This window comes from Tympanuchus pallidicinctus, unplaced genomic scaffold (assembly GCF_026119805.1).
Source record: "Tympanuchus pallidicinctus isolate F22 unplaced genomic scaffold, pur_lepc_1.0 scaffold5, whole genome shotgun sequence".
NCBI lineage: Eukaryota > Metazoa > Chordata > Aves > Galliformes > Phasianidae > Tympanuchus > Tympanuchus pallidicinctus.
Window position 1 is genome coordinate 26,971,013 of NW_026294769.1, and position 18,402 is coordinate 26,989,414.

Here is an 18,402-nt window from a genome sequence, read left to right on the forward strand (position 1 = left end):
TGGGGATGGATCAATGGTTGGGCTAGATGATTGTATGATTCTATAGGGAGAACAGATATCCCCATAAATGTCTGAGCAAGAATAGGACCCCATCTTGAAAGCTAAGTACATGCCACAGAAATCTGCACTGGGCTGGGCAAATGCCCAGTAAGGATTGCTGCTATCACATTTCACATTTATTTATATCAAATATTTTTTTTTCGTTTACTTCAGACTCTCTAATGGTTCTCACAGGAACACGCAGGCACCGACTGCCCTGCTTACTCTCATTCTCCTCTCCTATTCTTTTTATTTGCCTGTAATGTCCAATTGTTGTCTCTTATCGTAAATTAGTCATACACTCCCTGGTGGGGGAACGGTTTCATACATGCCTGTGTGGCTCTCAGCATAATAGCACGCTGGGGTGTTGGTTGAATAACACATATAATCAGACATAACACTTTTATAACAAATTTATTTTGGCAGTGCCAATACTCTTTGTCTGATTAATGCAGACATTTGATAACCAAGTCGTATTTGCACAAATAATTATGAAAAGTAGATGCTAAGCCTGACTGCCTAGATTAGGTATCACATGTTTTACAGAGTGCAAGGCACAGTTTGGCAGCACGGAGCTCCTGAGATTCCTTTCCAGGGCTGAAGCAGAAGAGAGTTTACAATTACTCTGAGAAGATCTGAAGAGGCTCAATCTAAATGTAAATGTGTCCCTCAGCCCGCCCAGCTTACAAAAAGCCAAAGCTGTCATTTTCTCCTATTTCAATTCCCATTTCAGGGTACCTCAATGACACCCTCGGAACAGCCAACTGGCTGGACTCGGAGCTGTGAGGGAATGCTGATGTTTATAGAACCAACACAAATAGGAAACAAAGACACAAACGCGTCCGTGCAGCCTGTATGTATGGATAACGCAGCATTCACCTGGCCGAGTCTGTCATTATTCCCCCTTCGTATATTGCGGATCACGAGCTGTAATTTCTTCTTGGCCACAGTGTGCTCTGTGATTATGCATCCCAGAGGAATCCTCACCAGGGCCAGCAGGTGCTACCGTAACACATTCACAACAAACCCGTGCATAGCTCTGACGTGTGACATTTAAACTTCACAATTATTATTATTATTATTTTTTTCAGTCTCTTCTCTCAACTGCTCTCTCTCCTTGGGGGATTCAAAGCCCTGAAGACTTTTTCTGAAGCTTTGTTCCTGGTCCCTAGAGTCACATTGCACTTGTGACTGCTTGTTCCCTACTTGCAGAACATCCTGCTAATAAAGGCCTTAGCTCTTTACTGTTAAAATATTACTGATTGCCAGAATTCAATGGGGAATGGAAATAGCTGCATGAGGAGCTCCTATAAGGGACTTCAGTACCAGAAAAAGGGCTTAGGCAGAATTTAAGCGCCTCCATCCAACACTGGTTCCCCTACAACCCATTGCCCAGCCCAGCTTCTAGCCTTGTTGGTCCATTTTGAACCATTTTGTTTGTAAAGCTCCAAGGACCACCACTGCTCTTCCCTCGTAGGGCCCACTCCTGGTCCCATGGATGAAGCCCTCTTACCAGGGACATCTCTGAATCGCAAGCGTGAATAAGCCCGTGTCCCATCTTACAAGAGCATATGGAGTTCAGAACTAAGGAAATGAAATGTGCACTTTTCACTCTTCACAGATGTGTGCTTTTTCCTTCTCACACACTGCCTGTGACCTCATCAAACATCCACACGGACACTTGAAAACTTGTCATCGACTCACCACTGCAGATACAAGCACCTAGGATCTGCACGGTTGGTAGCACAGCACTGCGTACCACTCATTTTCCAGCTTCTTAACTTTGAAAGAATGATTTATTGCATTTCATCAAGTGTCTTTTTAATTGGAGTCGACAGCTTCTGCTATTCCTGGTCAACCCTTAAATACTTTGCTGCTTATTGGGGTTTTTGATTTTGCTACCTGTATTAGATCAAGACTTTCAATACAGAGGAGTCATATGCTTGTTACTTACTGAAGATAAACGCTTTTCGTGGGTTCTGTTTGTTGCAACTGATACGCATTACTGCATATGCTGTTTGTTAGTTGTAGTCTGATATTGCCTCAACACCAGAAATATTTCACAGAACTATGAAACATATTTTAAAAGCTGAGTAGACAGACTAATAAGCCGACTATCGGTTGGCAATGTTATTAATTTGTATGTTCTGCAAGGAATGTGCCACCTTACAATGAGCGCATCATCATTCTTAGAAGATTATGAATTATACATCCTGACAGTACAACTGGCTAAAGAAGGCTGCAGAAAAGACCACGTTCTACACACACACACACACACACACACACACACACACACACACACACACACACACACACACACCTCTGATAACTAACCAATATCCAAATACAGCAAACATCCAATAGGATTAGCTTCCTAAGATATATCTGTGCTGAATTTAGCAATTAAAACATCAGTATTTTTCCACAGAGCTTTGCTTCCACTGTCTCATTTCCTCCTACTCCAAGCATATCATCAATTATTTCTTTTCTGAATTTCTGTTCTGTTCACAACAGAAGCAAAAAATAGATTTTTTTTCTATTGGCACTTTGATTCCTCCTAAGATGCTGTGGACAGATATGCTGCATTCTTTGTTTTGTCTCTTTGCAGTAATTCTAATTCATCCACCTACAATTGATCCTAAACCTTTAGGACCGCTGGCTGTAGTGTTAGTTCCTGCAAAGCAGTAGCCTTCTTTGGTTAATGAAATCTGCTTCCCTAGCAGGGCTTCCACACACCATTTCTATCCACCTAGTTCATCCAAGCTTGGGGCACTTCAGTGTGGGACAGCCAAGCTCTTGGCTGCATTGCACCTTTGAGGCAAGCACAAAGTTAGCTCCCACAGCTTACACTCATCTGAGCAGGCTCTGCAATGAGTTGTGCAGTCATTGAGTTTGAAAGAACATGCACACACTCATCCACCTGTCAGTGCCTAGGGATCAAAACCGAAAGGCCTGGAAGGTAGAGAAGGCAATGAGTAGGAATGCATTATCTTGATACAGAGAGAAGTATAAACAAGTTAAGCTGATTTCCACATGCCAGAGGGATGCTTGGAAGGTAGACTACTGACTGCAGGACAAGGTGGAGGCACAGTCAAAGTATAAAGACATGGAGAAGTCACCACAAGTGAATTAGAATCATAGAATTAGAATCGTAGAATGGCTTGGGTTGAAAGAGACCTCAATGATCATCTAGTTCCAGTCCCCTGCCATGGCAAGGGCTGCCAGGCCCCAAATCAGGCACTAGATCAGACTGCCCAGGGCTCCATCCAATCTGGCCTTCAACACCTCCAGAGATGGGCAAGTAGTGGTATGTTCAGAATTCCAAGCTCTTTTATCAAGTCAGCCATTTTCTTTAAATTGTGCATTTAAATAAATACTGCTAGCACCTCCTATTCAGATGTCAAAGACAAGCTTTGCTTTCCTTGTTAACACATCCCACGGTTCATTACAGTTTCTATCTGATCAGCAGCACAACCAAAGGTGTTCAGTTTTTCCTGCATCTGTAACAAACAGCTCAGCAATAATGTGTTTCACTGAAATAGGGTGTTGATATTCACTGACAATATTTTTGTACCAGCAAACACATTTTCACAGATAAATATAAATAAAATAAATAGATAATTCTTTAGATATAAGGAAAAAATCTTTTGCAGTGAAGGTGGTGAGGCACTACAACAGGTTGCCCAGAGATGTGGTGGATGCCCTGTCCCAGGAGACTTTCAAGGCAAGTCTGGATCAGGCTCTGAGCAACCTGATCTAGCTTTGGTGTCCCTGTTCACTGTAGGGGAGTTGGACTCGATGGCCTTCAGAGGTCCCTTCCAATTCTAAGGATTCTATGATTGTATAATGAAATACAAATAAACGCATTTTCAGATCAAAACCATACTTTTGGATCTGTAACATATCTGGAAAGAAGTGTCCTTAACATGGAATGATTAGAATTCAGAAAAAAGGCTTGAAAATCAGACCATGTTGTATCTCTGTTGTGGCTTCACGATGCTTTGGGGATCTTTCATTTTTTTCTGTTTTGAAGCAGTACTATATGTTGCTTAGTACAGAAACTGCCCACATTTTGTAGGTATAATCTGGTAACGAATTGAATTACTACATCTCAGTTTGGAGAGTTCAGCTCTGAATTATGCTGGAAAGTCAGTGCAGGAATAACAGGTGAGAAGAAGGAGTTTCCTGGTTGTCTCATCATATGAGAGCTTTTGGATTCTCTTCATGGCTTCTGAAGGAAGAAATACCTTTTCAATTCAATGTCTTGCTTGGTAATGGAAATAAAGCTCTAATATTCTGTGTCTAATAGCAATGCTAATATCTCAGTATCTTATGTTAAATGCATTTGAATACATTTACCTCTGTATAGTCCAATATTCATATGAAGATCTTTTTGCCTTAAAGACAAAACACGACAATACCTCAGATTCTTGGGCACGTAGCTCGGTCTGAGGGCACTTAGATGTTCATTCTCTCACCTTTCTTACACCAGCACTGCAGCTTCCTGAATTAACCCACCCTTACGCTCAGTTAGGAACAAGGACGTGTGAGGAACAGCAAGGAAATGGTGCAGGGCCATGATGGCTGTGGCAGGTGAGAGGATGATGCTCTCACCCCAGCCCCTCAGCTGGAGAAAGATGTCACCAGAATTCACTTTTCTGGCCTCTCTCCCAGCCTTATGGGGCTCTCTGACTCCAGGTTTCATGTAGCCCTGCCCACCAAGAGGCTGAGGAGCTGAGTGCTTTGCTCATACCTCCCTGCCTGGCGGTAGGAATGAGGTGGGGTGCAGGCTTGGAGCCCTGCGGTGCAGGGAGCAGAGCAGGAAGGCACATTCAGTGCCTGAGGCTGCCAGGATCAGACTGGAGGAGCAGCAGAAAGGATGAAGAGGAATATCTCTGCCAGGCAGAGACATCTGCACAGAGATGGAATCACACACCAGCTGCCATGCCTGGAGAGTGCGAAGGGTGATACAGCACTGGTGTAGGCATTCATTAAAAATAATAAAACGAATTTGGTGACACTTTCACAGAACAACCAACCTTCCTCTAAACACCAAGAGGTTATGAAATACACAGCAAACAGCAGCTGCAATTTACTGGCTATTTTCTGATGAGTTTTGATAAAATCTGTCTTTGGAGTTGTTGACAATTCACAGAATGAATCAAAGAACCACAGAATGGTTTGGGTTGGAAGGGACCTCAAAGCCCTTGGGCAGGGCTGTCCCCCACCAGTTCAACTGCCCAGGGCCCCATCCAACCTAGCCTTGAGGACCTCTAGGGCAAATTCATCTTGCAACGAGCTGAAAACTCACCACAAGGTGAGAAGTATGTGGGAATAACTGGCAAAATGGAAAGCGGTTGATTGCTGAATTTGTCAAGGCTATCACAACATAATTGGCATTTGCAAACTATTTATTAACAATTTAGAAGAGGAAGTGAATGTCCCCGTTCACCAAATTGGCTGATAGCAAAATGTTATTCTGGTGGCTCACAACTATGACAGGCTCTAGGAAGATCTTAATAAAATTAGGTAATAGACAATTTTGTGGTAAATTAAATTTAGACCCATGCAAGACTGGGGACTAGAGCTGAGTGGATAATTATCTATAAAATGTACTCAGCATATTTTGCGTCTGTATATGTTTGCAAACTGCCTTAGATCTGGTTATGATTTTCCAAAATTCATTATTTGTTTTGTTTACTCCTAACACAATGATTATAAGTAATTCTCAATTCACAAATTGCTTATGGCAAGTTCTGTCAATTTCATCTCAAAACACAAAGCCCTAACTCCTAAATCCAGGTCACTGGCATTTGGAAACAGCAACACAAACTGATTTCTATGCTCTCAACCCTAGAGCATCCTTCATTTATGCATTAATTAAATAGGATAAAGAGAGATTTGTAAAGATCCAGAGATAGTTGAATAAAGGAAAGTAAAAGAGAAATATGTGACTGAGTAGAACAAGTAATGACAAGACATAGAACATGGATCAGCCTTTCGTCTGCTGTTTTGTACAAGAGGGATCTCAACAGAATTTTTTAAATGTAAGGAAAGATCCAACCTCTGCACTGGATCTTAGCAGTTCTCAGGAAGACAAAATAACAAATACAAAACAAAGCTTAGAAAATTATACACGAGTAAATGTGGAATGGTGAGGAACTGATCCTAGCAAAAAAAGGGTGCTTTTGAAAGAAATTCATAGAAAGGCCGAAAAGAAGCCCCAAAATAGGCAGTCCTTTATCACTTCTTTAGAACTGCCATTTTATCAGGATGGCCAAGAAAGATTCCCGAAGATAAGAAGGTAACTTCAGTTTGCTTTGAAAAGGAACAATTCTGTGGGCTAAAAGAAAGGAAACAGCTGATCAGGAGCATCTTAAAAGCCGCCCATTGAGGCTAATGAGCATGTTAACTGAGAACAGTCTGAATAAGAGAACTTGCTCAACCTTTTCTCATTCCACTAGTAACATCAGTGTAGCTTTCCAGTGACTTGTATTCTCTCTCTACTTTTCCCAGTAGACTAAAAGGAGCCAGGAAGAGGGGAGGGAGGAGGAAGTAATGGCCCAAGACTTGAACATAGAAGTTCCATACAAACATGGAAGAACTTTACTGTAATGGTGACAGAGCACTGGAACAGGCTGCCCAGAGAGGTTGTGGAGTCTCCTTCTGTGCAGATAAAATTTAAGTCCCATCTGGACACCTACCTGTGTGACCTACTGTAGGGAACCAGCCTTAGCCAAGGTGTTGAACTTGATGATCTCTGGAGGTCCCTTCTAATGCCTATGATTCTGTGAGACGTGTGGCCATGTGTGATATCTGCTGCCTGCCTCAGGACAATGATCACACTGCCAAATCCACATCACATGGCCCAGGAGGCCCTTCTGCTTCCTGTGTTAACCGGTGAAGAAGCCACTCACCCCTTCAGGGGCAAGCAACATTGTTCGGAGAACTGACAGCCTCATGTGGGAGTTAATGAGCAGCACTGCAGTGCAGTTTCATTTCAACAGCAAGCTTATTCCTCTCATTTTTAATTCACTGTCACGGACACACAAATGTATCATTTGTATCATAAATAGAGCCTTCCCTGTAGTGGAACTGCAAAGGTCTGTTATTTTTATCTTCTTTTCAGTCTTAGTCACTTCTGCCTTTTCTACAGGGATCAGTGTTACTTCTCAATAAAAGCCATGTGTGATTATTCAGCCCAAGCGCTCATATTGAAAACTGGGGCCCTTCAGCAGCAGGCAGTGAACAATAATGCGTGGCACACCAGTATGACAGCCATCTCCGAGTGGAAACAATACACACCTGACTCATCCTTGCTATCCATCAGCAGCGATGTATTTGGATCTTGCAGTACTTCTGCCACACAATAGGTTGTATCTTCTTTTGGACTTTTGTTACTGGGAATATGCAGTGGCACGCTCCAGAGATGTGCATCAATTTTTATAACACGTCTCCTCTGAAGCAGGAAGAAGATCTTTAACATCTATTAAATTGGTACTTGTCACTAATTATTTTTAAGCTTATCATCATTTGTAACTTTACAGCTCTCTTTAGTTGCTTTAATTATAGATTCTGTACCCCATACTTTCTCCATTCAAGAAAAGCATTCATCACCTCAAACTAGGCACTGTTTTAACAAGTTCCAGAAGAGATTATAAAGATACGAATGGATCCTGCAGTCTAAGCAAACACCCACTGTGCTTACGTGACTGCATGGCAGAAACCTACACCCAGAGCACAGAAAGGCAGGCTCACTTCTGGCATTACATTTCTCTTTTACTACTCTTTCCCTTAAGCATACCTGTGCCTTTCTTCATCTTCTGCTCATCCAGAGCATCAAAATCATCTTTGCCCTTCGGGCGAGCTCACTGCTCTCTTGAAACAGAAAGAGAATAAGAAAGGAGGGGGGAAATGGTAATTATTGCTCGGTGCACTTGTTGCCCCATGTTGGGTGAAGCAAGGTATATGCCTTGGTATCCAGAGTGCCTGGACATGGGCTGGGCCCACCTCCTCCAGAGCAAGTCGCACCCACCTGCTGCATGATGAATATTCCGAATACAGGATAAATTCATAGCATTTAAATTGCCATTATGGGATCACAAAATCACAGAAAGGCTTGGGTTGAAAGGGACCCCCAAGGATCACCAAGTTCCAACCCCCCTGCCACCAACCTCCAGATCTGGTACCAGACCAGGCTGCCCAGGGCCCCATCCTACCTGATTATGAACACCTCCAGGGACGGAGCATTCAGAGCCTCTCTGGTCAGCCTGTTGACTTTGTTCTATATGGTTTCGTATTTTTGTGAATTTGCCCATAAAACTGTATTACTACATATTTAATCTAGTAAGATATTAAATGATGTGTTGTTTGTTTCTTTTTTCATTTTTTCTTAATCAGAGTTCTCTGTTTCTGAACTTTGTCTGGAATGAAGAAAATTATCCAAGCAAAACTGTCAAGTATAAAATCAAGAATTGAAATCTGTATTGTTATCTCAAGGCTACCACACACTTTTTAATGGATAACGCCTTTTAAAGACTGCTGTACAACACATTACAGATCTAAGCTTTTCAAAGCAGGATATACAGGATTAAGGCTACATTTAAATCTGAACATGATAAAAGGAAAAAAATAGACAAGCAAAACGTGACTGCTTTATATTGACGTTATGTAAGAACATGCACAGGAAATAATTCGTTCCTTATTTCCATCTTGTAATGATATTGGGAGGGAAAAAGATTAGAACATTAGATTTTAGAACATTAATCTCACCCTTTTATTTTTGGTGAGTCTTTATCTAATCTGATACCATAAATACTAAAACACTTTAAGCCAAACTGTATGGCTATTGTCACCACAGTGGTGAGCTCACTCCGTAAGCCTTGGTCACGTCTCTTCTGCTCTAGCATACTCACATTTCACTCTTGTATCACTTCAGCTCTAATATGCTGGGAGTTTATGGACACTGAAATACCTGCATGACGATTTTCAAGTAAACACAGCATTATCTGCACTACATTCTATGCTTAAGTTTGTGACAGACATCCTCAATACTGACTCAACCTTGAAGTTACTCATTTTCAGGCAAAAATGCTTAGGTTACATTATCCTTAGGGACTAAGTACACTGTCTACATAATATATGTCTATTTTGTAAGCAGCTTAGGATAGGGACCGTGTTTTTTATGAAACAGAGCTTATAACCAATGACCTTATTTAGCAATAAACCATGTTCTCAGCCCTTCTGCCTGCAGTGTCCAGCAGCAGACTGGGATTTATCTGAGAGAACAGCAGTGGCAGCACACTCAGTGTGGGAACAAGCACCAACCTCCTGTGCACTCAACAACTGATATCTACAAGAGGTTCCCAGGTGCTCCACTCAGTTGTCTGCCTTCCCAGGAAGAGATGCTTAGACAAAAAGGCAGCAGCATCTGTAGGAGGGTACCACTGTCCCCAGCACTTCCCAGGCTGCGAGGGAGATGTGCTGCTTTTGGAACCTACACGCCAGGATGTTGGTTTAAGATTTATGGTTCTTGATTCTTGCTGTGGTTCGCTTTGCTGCTTTGTTTACTTGGTAGGGAGAGAAAGAGAACTGGATTAGCATCCTTGACAAAAGGCAGAAAACTCCATCTTAGGCATTTAATAATCTACATATCCAGAGAATTACTATGCATGCCTGAGTTATCTCCAGAAAAGTCAGCATACTTTAAAACAGCAATTTGTAGCACTTGTGAAGCATTTTGTATCAAAATAGTTTTAAAATTAATGGGAGTTTTGTTCTGGTCTGGTGCCCACTGTGACCTACTATAAGCAAGGAGAAACCAAAACACCACCTGGATACGAAATCACTGTAACTAATAACCATGTAAAGTCCATGAAACTCTTCTTCTACCTATTTTACCTTAAACACCACAAATGTTACACAGCTAAGATCAATAATTGGATCCACTGTGACGGGAATCTTGTGAAAAAGAGAGAGACAATTCAGGATTTCAGTCAAGGGAGTCATTACCTTTCCACTTGCACAGACCCTTAAAGCAGAGAGCGCTCTGCAGTATGAATGCAGCATAAGGGAAAGCGATTGGGGTATTTTCTTGTAGCTAGTATTTCTATCAGAGAAAGTAAACCAGCTAGTCTTTTCCAATGACACTGGATAAATAGCACACAATGGATCCAAACTCTAATTTGCTTAATTGCATTAGTCCACTCCCCTCCTGTTTTGGGAATTCAAGCTTCAATGGCAAATCCAACCTCATAACGAGATTACTGTGACGCGCCCCATGTGAAGCTGTAGGACGGCCATGGGATGGGCAAGGGAGCCACTGTTCCCTTGGTGACCAGCCAAGTGGTTAACCCTGGTAAGGAAGGGTGTGGGGGGAAATCAGTTTGAGTGACAGCACTTCATCCTTTAAACTTCATCTCACTGCTGAACAAAGCAGAAATGGTGCCAAGCAACGACCATGGGGAAATTACCCTTGTTTTAATCTCCGTCTCTTCCAGCTGATGTCAGGAGAAGGGGACGAGACAAAAGGCCTCAAGCTGTGGTGAAGATCATTAAATCAGAAGAACATAAAGCCCTGGACATCACTGTGCCATCCACTACATATTCAGTTGAATGCAAACATTTTTGTTATGCAGTTTGATATTATTATTACTATTATACCATTAACCCATTTTGAGCAGCTTTATTCCTTTTCTGACCTCCTTTGTAATGCCTTGCAGTCAACTCCACCAGCTGAGCAAATCGCTTCCTCTTCGTTATTCACAGAGAGCTGCTGGAGCCCGAAGCCTAAGCTAACTGCGATATATGGTCCCTATTTAAATTCTGTGGAAGAGCTGAAATTATGCCAGAATCACAGCACAGATATATTATTTCTGCTGTCGTATCGAGAGCAGGTGATACGCTTCTGAATTAGGGATTATTTAATCACAAAGATGCCCAATTAGTAAGTAGTGATAAAACTTGCATGTGTGTTCATCATTCTTGGCCTTTACTGCAGACTGTAGTCTTTTTATGCCAATATCCAATATATCTAATATCAGCTTATGCAATAAATTGTTTTAAGAGAAATATAGGGCAACGTTAAAGACATGTCTGTGAATGGAGAATGAAAAGGGTTATTTTTATATATTTTTTTCCCACGACAAAGATATTTTGAGCCAGAGAACATTGCCCACATACACTGGAGCAGTCCATAACCCACATAACCCCCAAGGCTGCTTTAGTTCCCAGTACATCTGGAGGATTTCCACTGAAACCAGCCAAGTTAAAGCGCTGTGAAAGATGCTCGTAAAGACCAAGCAGTTCCCATTTCATAAGACCATGTAGGCAAGGAATGACAGGCCCATGGGTAAAAACAGGCCTAAAGGCTCCAGATGGTATATGAATGAAAAAGTGACAGAAAACTTACCCTGACCACCAGTGCCACAGGCAGGGAGACAGCAGCAGTGTCCTGCTGCAAGGACAAGAAGAAAAGGACACTTTGTTACTGGGTGACAAGAGAAGCAACCCCTAATTCCTCCGCGCTTTAATTTAGCTGAGAGTGTAATCAATTGCTGAAATTGTTTCACTATTTTTAAACCTAAGGGAGCAAATGGAAATCACATTGTGAAGACAGAAACTTAATTATGCTTTCTGAGAGCTAGCTATTTGCCAAAGCAGAAGCAGCCAGCACCACATTCCTTACCTCTGTCCTCATCAGAGGAGGTTTCTGATGCCTCCTGCCCACTCACCAAATGTGAGATTCCACCAGGCGATGCTTCCTTTACTACAGCTGAGGCTGCAGTGACTCCTGGAAAATGTTTTGACATAGCTGGTCATCAGGATTAAAACAGACTAATCAATGGGCTTTTCATTTTGTGTTTGTTTTTATTTTCCTCCGTGCTTTTAGGAATGCCTGTAATTTGTATAATCACATCCCGACCTCGGCTCTCGAGATCTTCTATTTTGCAAAATACCTATGCTGTAATCAAAGTTGCCATTATAGCACGGCTAGGTGTACTTGCTGGGGCTTTCATCTAGCTAGATACAGATTAAAGGTCTCTGTGACCTTTGGGTCGCTGAAGCCAGCAGCAAGGAAGCTCCATCAGCATAGGGTCCCTTACAAACCTGCTGGGAAGGGCCACAGGTGCAGCTGCTTTGCCCGTGACAGCACTGGCCTGCCTGGCTCTGCTGGAATCGTGCCTTTGCTCCATGAAATACACTGTTGGCTCCACAACCATTTAATTGCCTGTAGTTAGATCTTCAAAACCACACGTTCTTTGGTCCTTCAGCTCATTTATTAAATGCATGTATGGTTCCGTTCATAAAGGTCTCATAGTTCAGGTCAGGTGAGAGTTCAGGTCCCTTTTGGCTTTCTCAAAGTTCCTCTGTTGTTCATTGTTAGAGACCAATCAGCAGCATCAGTTTCTTTGCAGCTTAAGAAGTTGAAGACCGGGAAGAAGGAGAGATATTTGCAGCAACTTAAAAGGTATTTGATATATAATCAAATGCAAATATTATGATACATAAATTCGGAGCACAATTTCTCTTGACTTTCCTACCAGTGAAAGAGATGATGACTCCTGAGAATGATGCGGTGTAGAAACCTAATATAAGCATTCAGATTTAGATGATACAACAACTGCTTCTTACCCTTCTCATTTTTTGTCTGCTCACATACTGGAAATTTAGACATATGTTACTATTTTTTTTAACCACATGATGTGACCTCTTACTGCTAATGAGATTAACCTTTCAAAATGTGAGGAAAAAATTACAGTCTCTTCAAGACTAGAATCATGAGTGAATATAATCAGAGGTAGCTTTGGAAAGAGCTCTGGGTACACCAGAACCCTAGATCTGAAATTTGTGTCTATCACGAGAAAAAGAAAACCTTATTAAAAAGTTATGAAGCGGGTTCAAAATCACAATTCCAATCCATTCTGCTTTCGTCAAGAAGAGAGAACAGTTACCAAGGATGTGAACCTAGATCTCCACCCACAGCTTCAGTGGGTGTCAGCTGGCTCTTGGCTAATCAAGCAGCAACAAGCATTTGGATTCTCATGGAGAAGTCTAAGAACTAAAATGAGCTCTTAAAATGCAGCCCCAACACTGTTTGGAACTGAGTTTTGGGTGTGTCACATATACTCATGACAGTGTTTGGCTGTATTATGTTCTGGCCACAGCTGCAAGCACTCATGTAGTCATTCTCTTAGAAATGTCCATCTGGGCTATGGAAAGATTAACAATATTAACAAATAATAATAAAAGGGAACTTACAAACCGGAGGAAAACTGACCTTTTACATGGACAGCTAGTGATAACAAAAGGGGGAGTCGTTTTAACTAAAAGAGGGGAGATTTAGGTTAGATGTCAGGGGGAAATTGTTTACTTGGAGGGTAGTGAAGCTGTGGAAGAGGTTACCCAGGGCGGCTGAGGATCCGGTGCGTAGCAGCTCTGCTCACGATAGAGAGTTAGGATTGGATGGGCTTTAAGATCCCTTTCAACCCAAACCATTCTATGATTCTATGATTCTCTGAAAATAACTACTATTCGTTAAGAAAGAGCACCATCATCTGACTGAAGGAAAAGAATTGTGAAATATAAGCAATATTATTTGGAAATTAAGAAAGAAAAGGGGGGGGGGAAGAGCAAAGAAAAGCCAAGAGAGACCTTTTTTGTGTGTCTTGTAATACCATAACATACATATAAATGGGGTAAAATTTGAGGAATTCCTTATGTCTCTGCCAGAGATGAATGGTCAAGGACATGCCCTTCTGATTATCGTCATCATTTTCAAAGCATTTAACTTATATTTAGGTGTTTGTGTATCCAAAGGGGAGGAATAAGGACATATAATGTAATGGCATTATGCAGGTTTATCCTATGCATGAAATACTTACCTACTTTAATCCACCTCTCTTTTGGTACTACTGTGCAGTGTAGCAGATGGGAAATCAAGCCAAACACTGCAATGCTAGAATAAGAGATTTTGCTCTACGTACATAATTAAGAAATGACCAAAGTACATACAGAAGGGATTCTAGTTGAAAGATTCTTCCAGTCATACGCTAATAATTTTGTTGCCAAGACCTACAGTACGTTCTTAATATTAAGCCTGTGTGCAGCTGCTGCAGTGCTCAGCTGCCCTGCTTCTGACTCTGGTGGCTCATAGGGGCACACCAGGAGCTCAGCTCAGCTCAGCTAGTGCTGACAAGGTAGGTATCACCGCCACGCACTCTGACAGCCTGACAGCGCTGGTTTAATATTAACAAGCACAGTTTCCTCTTCCAGCAGCTCATTAACATTTGCTTCTTTAGTCTCATTTCTACTCCAGTTGCTCCCCCACTTCCATTCCCTCATCTAAATTCAATCTGTGATGTATCCAGCCTCCATTTTCTCTTTGCTTTCTCCTCAAACACTAATCCTTCTGCCTAAAGAAAAAGTAGCCTACTACCTGCCTTTTCCTTCACACAATGGATGGACCTAGATGAGAAAGGTGACATGCCAGCTCATGGCATTGGGAGAGAGGTCAAGGTGCTGGCCATAGCTGAGATGCTTTCTGATGAAGAGCTTTTACAGGAGATCAAAGATGAAGCTGTCCACATGTGCCTTGTGTGCAGCCCATTGGAGGAAGAAGGAAACAGGCCCAGGTCTGCCTTAGGTCAGCCTTAGGTCAGCCACCACTGGAGCCACCCCAAAGGAGGCTGAGAGGATGGAGAAGAGGAGCACGAGGCACTGAATGCCCCAAGAGAAACAGCACAGATGTGGCTCTTAGCAGAATTGCTACATGGTATGCACCATTTAAGACCTGAGGACTGGCTGTCCCACATCCCTACTCACATTTGCATTCTTTGCCTATTCATTTCATTTACTCTTTTGCCATACAGGAAAATGTGAATCTCAGTGCTCTATTAGAAGCTTTAACACTTTGAGCAATACACGAGAGCAGCCAAACCTCCTCCTCCTCTCACTGCTGGCATCCTGTTTCTTTCTTCATGGTAGAGCTGGAACGTTGGACTTCCTCTGGCACCACTGATTTAAGTTTTTTAAACTACTGAAACAAGTCCAGATGACCCACACTAATTTGGTTGGATGAGATGGACCCAGAGGTCCTTTCCCACCCTCAGCCATTCTGTGACTCTGTAACTGCCTTCTCACCTCTTTGGAGATGGGCAGGAACCTGGCCGCAGCTGCCTACTACCTGAGACAAAACCCTCTGATAGCCTTCTCTCTCTCAAACCAACAGTTATTCATGAAAGTTATTGGGAGTTGGGCAGTGTATGGCAAAAATTGATGTTAGTGCAGAAAACCTAAACTTCTCTTTGTGTTTCTGACTTCACTGCATGGTGTTTCCATTTACTGGGAAAATTAAGGTTTATCTGGTCAGACTCTCTCTCCTACATTGTCCTTTTATAAGCAACATTTTCTGTTTCAGCAGGCACTTAAACGTTAAGGGTGCCTATATGAGCTCCTAACACAGCCTAGCACAACTGCAATGATTTAAATCTATCCTATCCAGATACATTTTACACTCCAGGATCTTATGACCCAGGAAGATATAAAACTCAATTTACTCATTAACCTTAGCTTCCCGAAACAGTAATTACTGCCCTGTGGACAGTCAGTAATTGAACTGAATGAGAGCAGCATGCAAATGCCATCCGATGCTAGATGTTGCTATAGGGTAACACTACATACTTTTTAAAAAATGGCATTTGGACAGATAGCAGAGCAAAGCAGCAAAAAGGAATGTGAACAAAGTAGCACATGCAGGGATTAAAGAAATGCAAATGATCAGAATCATAGGAACGTGGTGGCAATAAGCACAATATATTAGCTTATGTTTACAGTTACAGCTAATAGCATGCAACTATTACTTATTATAAAATCAATAAGGTTGGAAAAGTCCTGTAAGGTCATCTAGTCCAATCATCAGCCCATCACCACCATGCCCACTCACCACATCCCTCAGTGCCACATCCACACAGTTCTTGAACACCTCCAGGGATGGAGACCTCACCACCTCCCTGCGCAGCCTGTTCCAATGTCTCACCATTCCTTCTGAGAATAATTTTTCCTAACATCCAACCTACAATACTTTTGCATTGAAAAGCATTTCCTGCTGGACCATTTCACCAGAGAATCAGCTCTTGCTTTTCTCCCCACTTACAGTTGCAACTTAAGATGTCAGGCCGCATTTTATATAGCGCAGTACACCTTGCTCTAAATTGCAGCAAGACATTAAAAACAAACACTGGAGTTAGCAATACGAGATTCAGTTTGAAGTACACTTGTCTTTCTGCACTGTTATTTTCAATTTTTCCCCCTTCCATTGAGCCATGAGTGCATATTTTTCCAGGCCCTTGGATGGAGCTTTTGCATTTTTAAGCCTAACCTAATTTAAGTGTAGATGACCCTGGTCTCTTACAGCTATGTTTCGTATCTCTTCATGGCGCTTGCAGAAATTTCTCAGTGTTCTTTCTGAGTGCACTTATTAGGCAACTTCATATTCTTCTCCCTTTTTTTTTTTTTAACTTGTTTTTGTTTATCTTTCTGGTTTCAATTTTCATGTGGTACTTTCTTCCTTTGCTACTAGAATATGCTCCTGTAAATACAAAACGCTACTTAAGAGCTTTCACTACCAGAGTTCTGATCTCTCAAAATATAATTTGGGATATGCTTTCCAGACTTTTTTTTTTTCTTAGTTTTCAAGGTCACTTTATTCACTGACCAGAGTTCCCGAGTGCTTTTGTTCTGTGAGGCTCACGACTGAGGCTGGGCAGGCTTTGCCTGAGCTTGTCTAGGCCTGAATGGAAACTTCAGTTTAGCTAGAATGGTGATCACACGGCTACTGCCCAATCTGTGTACTTTAGGTTATTTTAAGCATGTGGTATACACTTTTTTTGGGGGTCAGTAGTGATAGTTATTCTACGTAGAAGTAAGTATCTAGAACTCATGCATAATGATGGGGTAATTGTATAGGAATAGAGGCAAAGTGTGACAGCAAAAGGCTCTGAAGTGGGGGTCTTGGATGTGATTTAGACAAATATAAGACAGAGCTGATAACAGAGTGGGCATGGGACAACACTAGAAATGTAAGTATATGTACCAATAGTCAAATAAAAATATGTACAGTTTGAAACTAGGCAAAGTTTTAGGACTAACATTAGATTGACAATGATTTTGGGAAGTTGTTAGATTCTGTAACCTAAGATGATGTAATAAAATGATATTGGGAAGCTATTAGTATATGTGAAATACAGTAATCATTATCCACAGGAAAAGGGAGATCCACTTCATCAAATCCACCTGGATTTGCAAAAGCCATTCGGTCATGTCCCTCACTGAAGTCTCTCAGATACACTACAATGCCACGGGATAAAAGAAACAACCCTCTATTCGAACAGATAAATTACAGATAGAATGATAAATGTTTTGAATGCTATTGTGTAAGCTTCTGCCGAAACAACATGTTTTAATGCAACGGGTGCTTCCTTGAAAAAAGATGGTAATAAAAAAAAATGTACACGGGAGAGCTGTAAGGATGCTTAAAGGTATGAAATGGTTTCAATAACAGGAACAACTTAACATACTGGGACTTGTTGAGCCTGGAAAGGAAATGACTGATAGAAATGTTTGATAAAAGTTCTTAAAGTTATGAGTCACACAGAAAAGATATAAAGGAAACAACTGTTCCCTGTTTCTTCCACTAAGAGAATGATGGGGGATGAAATGAATTAACAGATGATAGGTTCAAAACAAAGGGAAGCACTTTTCTCCACACTGTATATTTATTCTGTAAAATTAGAGCATATGGCAGATATGGATAATCAACATGGATCTAAACAATGGTAAGCAATTGATCTGATTGATTCTTGGAAGACAAATCCATTGTGCTATTAAGATACCTCAGCTCATGAACAACACAAGTCTAACATAGCAATGCTCTAGGCAGTCGGGAAAACTTCTACTTTCTTTTAATCCCTGTCTATTATAGGATGGCAGTATGCATGTGTGTGGAGGGGGGTAGTGATGAACAACAAAACAGAAGAACCCAACATCTCTGCTTTACACTTGTCATAATCACAGAAGTCTGAGCAATCCTTTCCAATTTCCAGATCTCAAAAATCAAAACTATACTGGAGGAAATAAAGCCACTCCCTTACGCATAGGTCATCACTGGCTGCAGATGAATGTTTCCATCTCCTCCTTCTACTGATTATCAGAGCTGTCTGGATTTGTCCCCCTGCTGACAGACCACTGGAAACTCAACCATCAGCAGCTGCCACCTCTTCCAAGGAGAGGTGACTGTTGTCATCTGTAGCCTGAAGTCATTTTATAGTTTGTTAGACAATACATTTTTGTTGCTGCCTTCTGCCT

General features: G+C 41.6%; 1 long non-coding RNA gene across 1 annotated transcript; it reads right to left on the reverse strand.

The window, feature by feature from the left end:
- Nucleotides 1-1,114: 1,114 nt before the first annotated feature.
- LOC128090942 (uncharacterized) lies at nt 1,115-4,973 on the reverse strand. Its single transcript, XR_008211157.1, has 2 exons — nt 2,334-4,973; nt 1,115-2,297 (listed from the first exon to the last, which is right to left on the reverse strand). It is a non-coding gene; the product is annotated as an uncharacterized LOC128090942 (long non-coding RNA).
- Between the last annotated feature and the right edge of the window lie 13,429 nt (nt 4,974-18,402).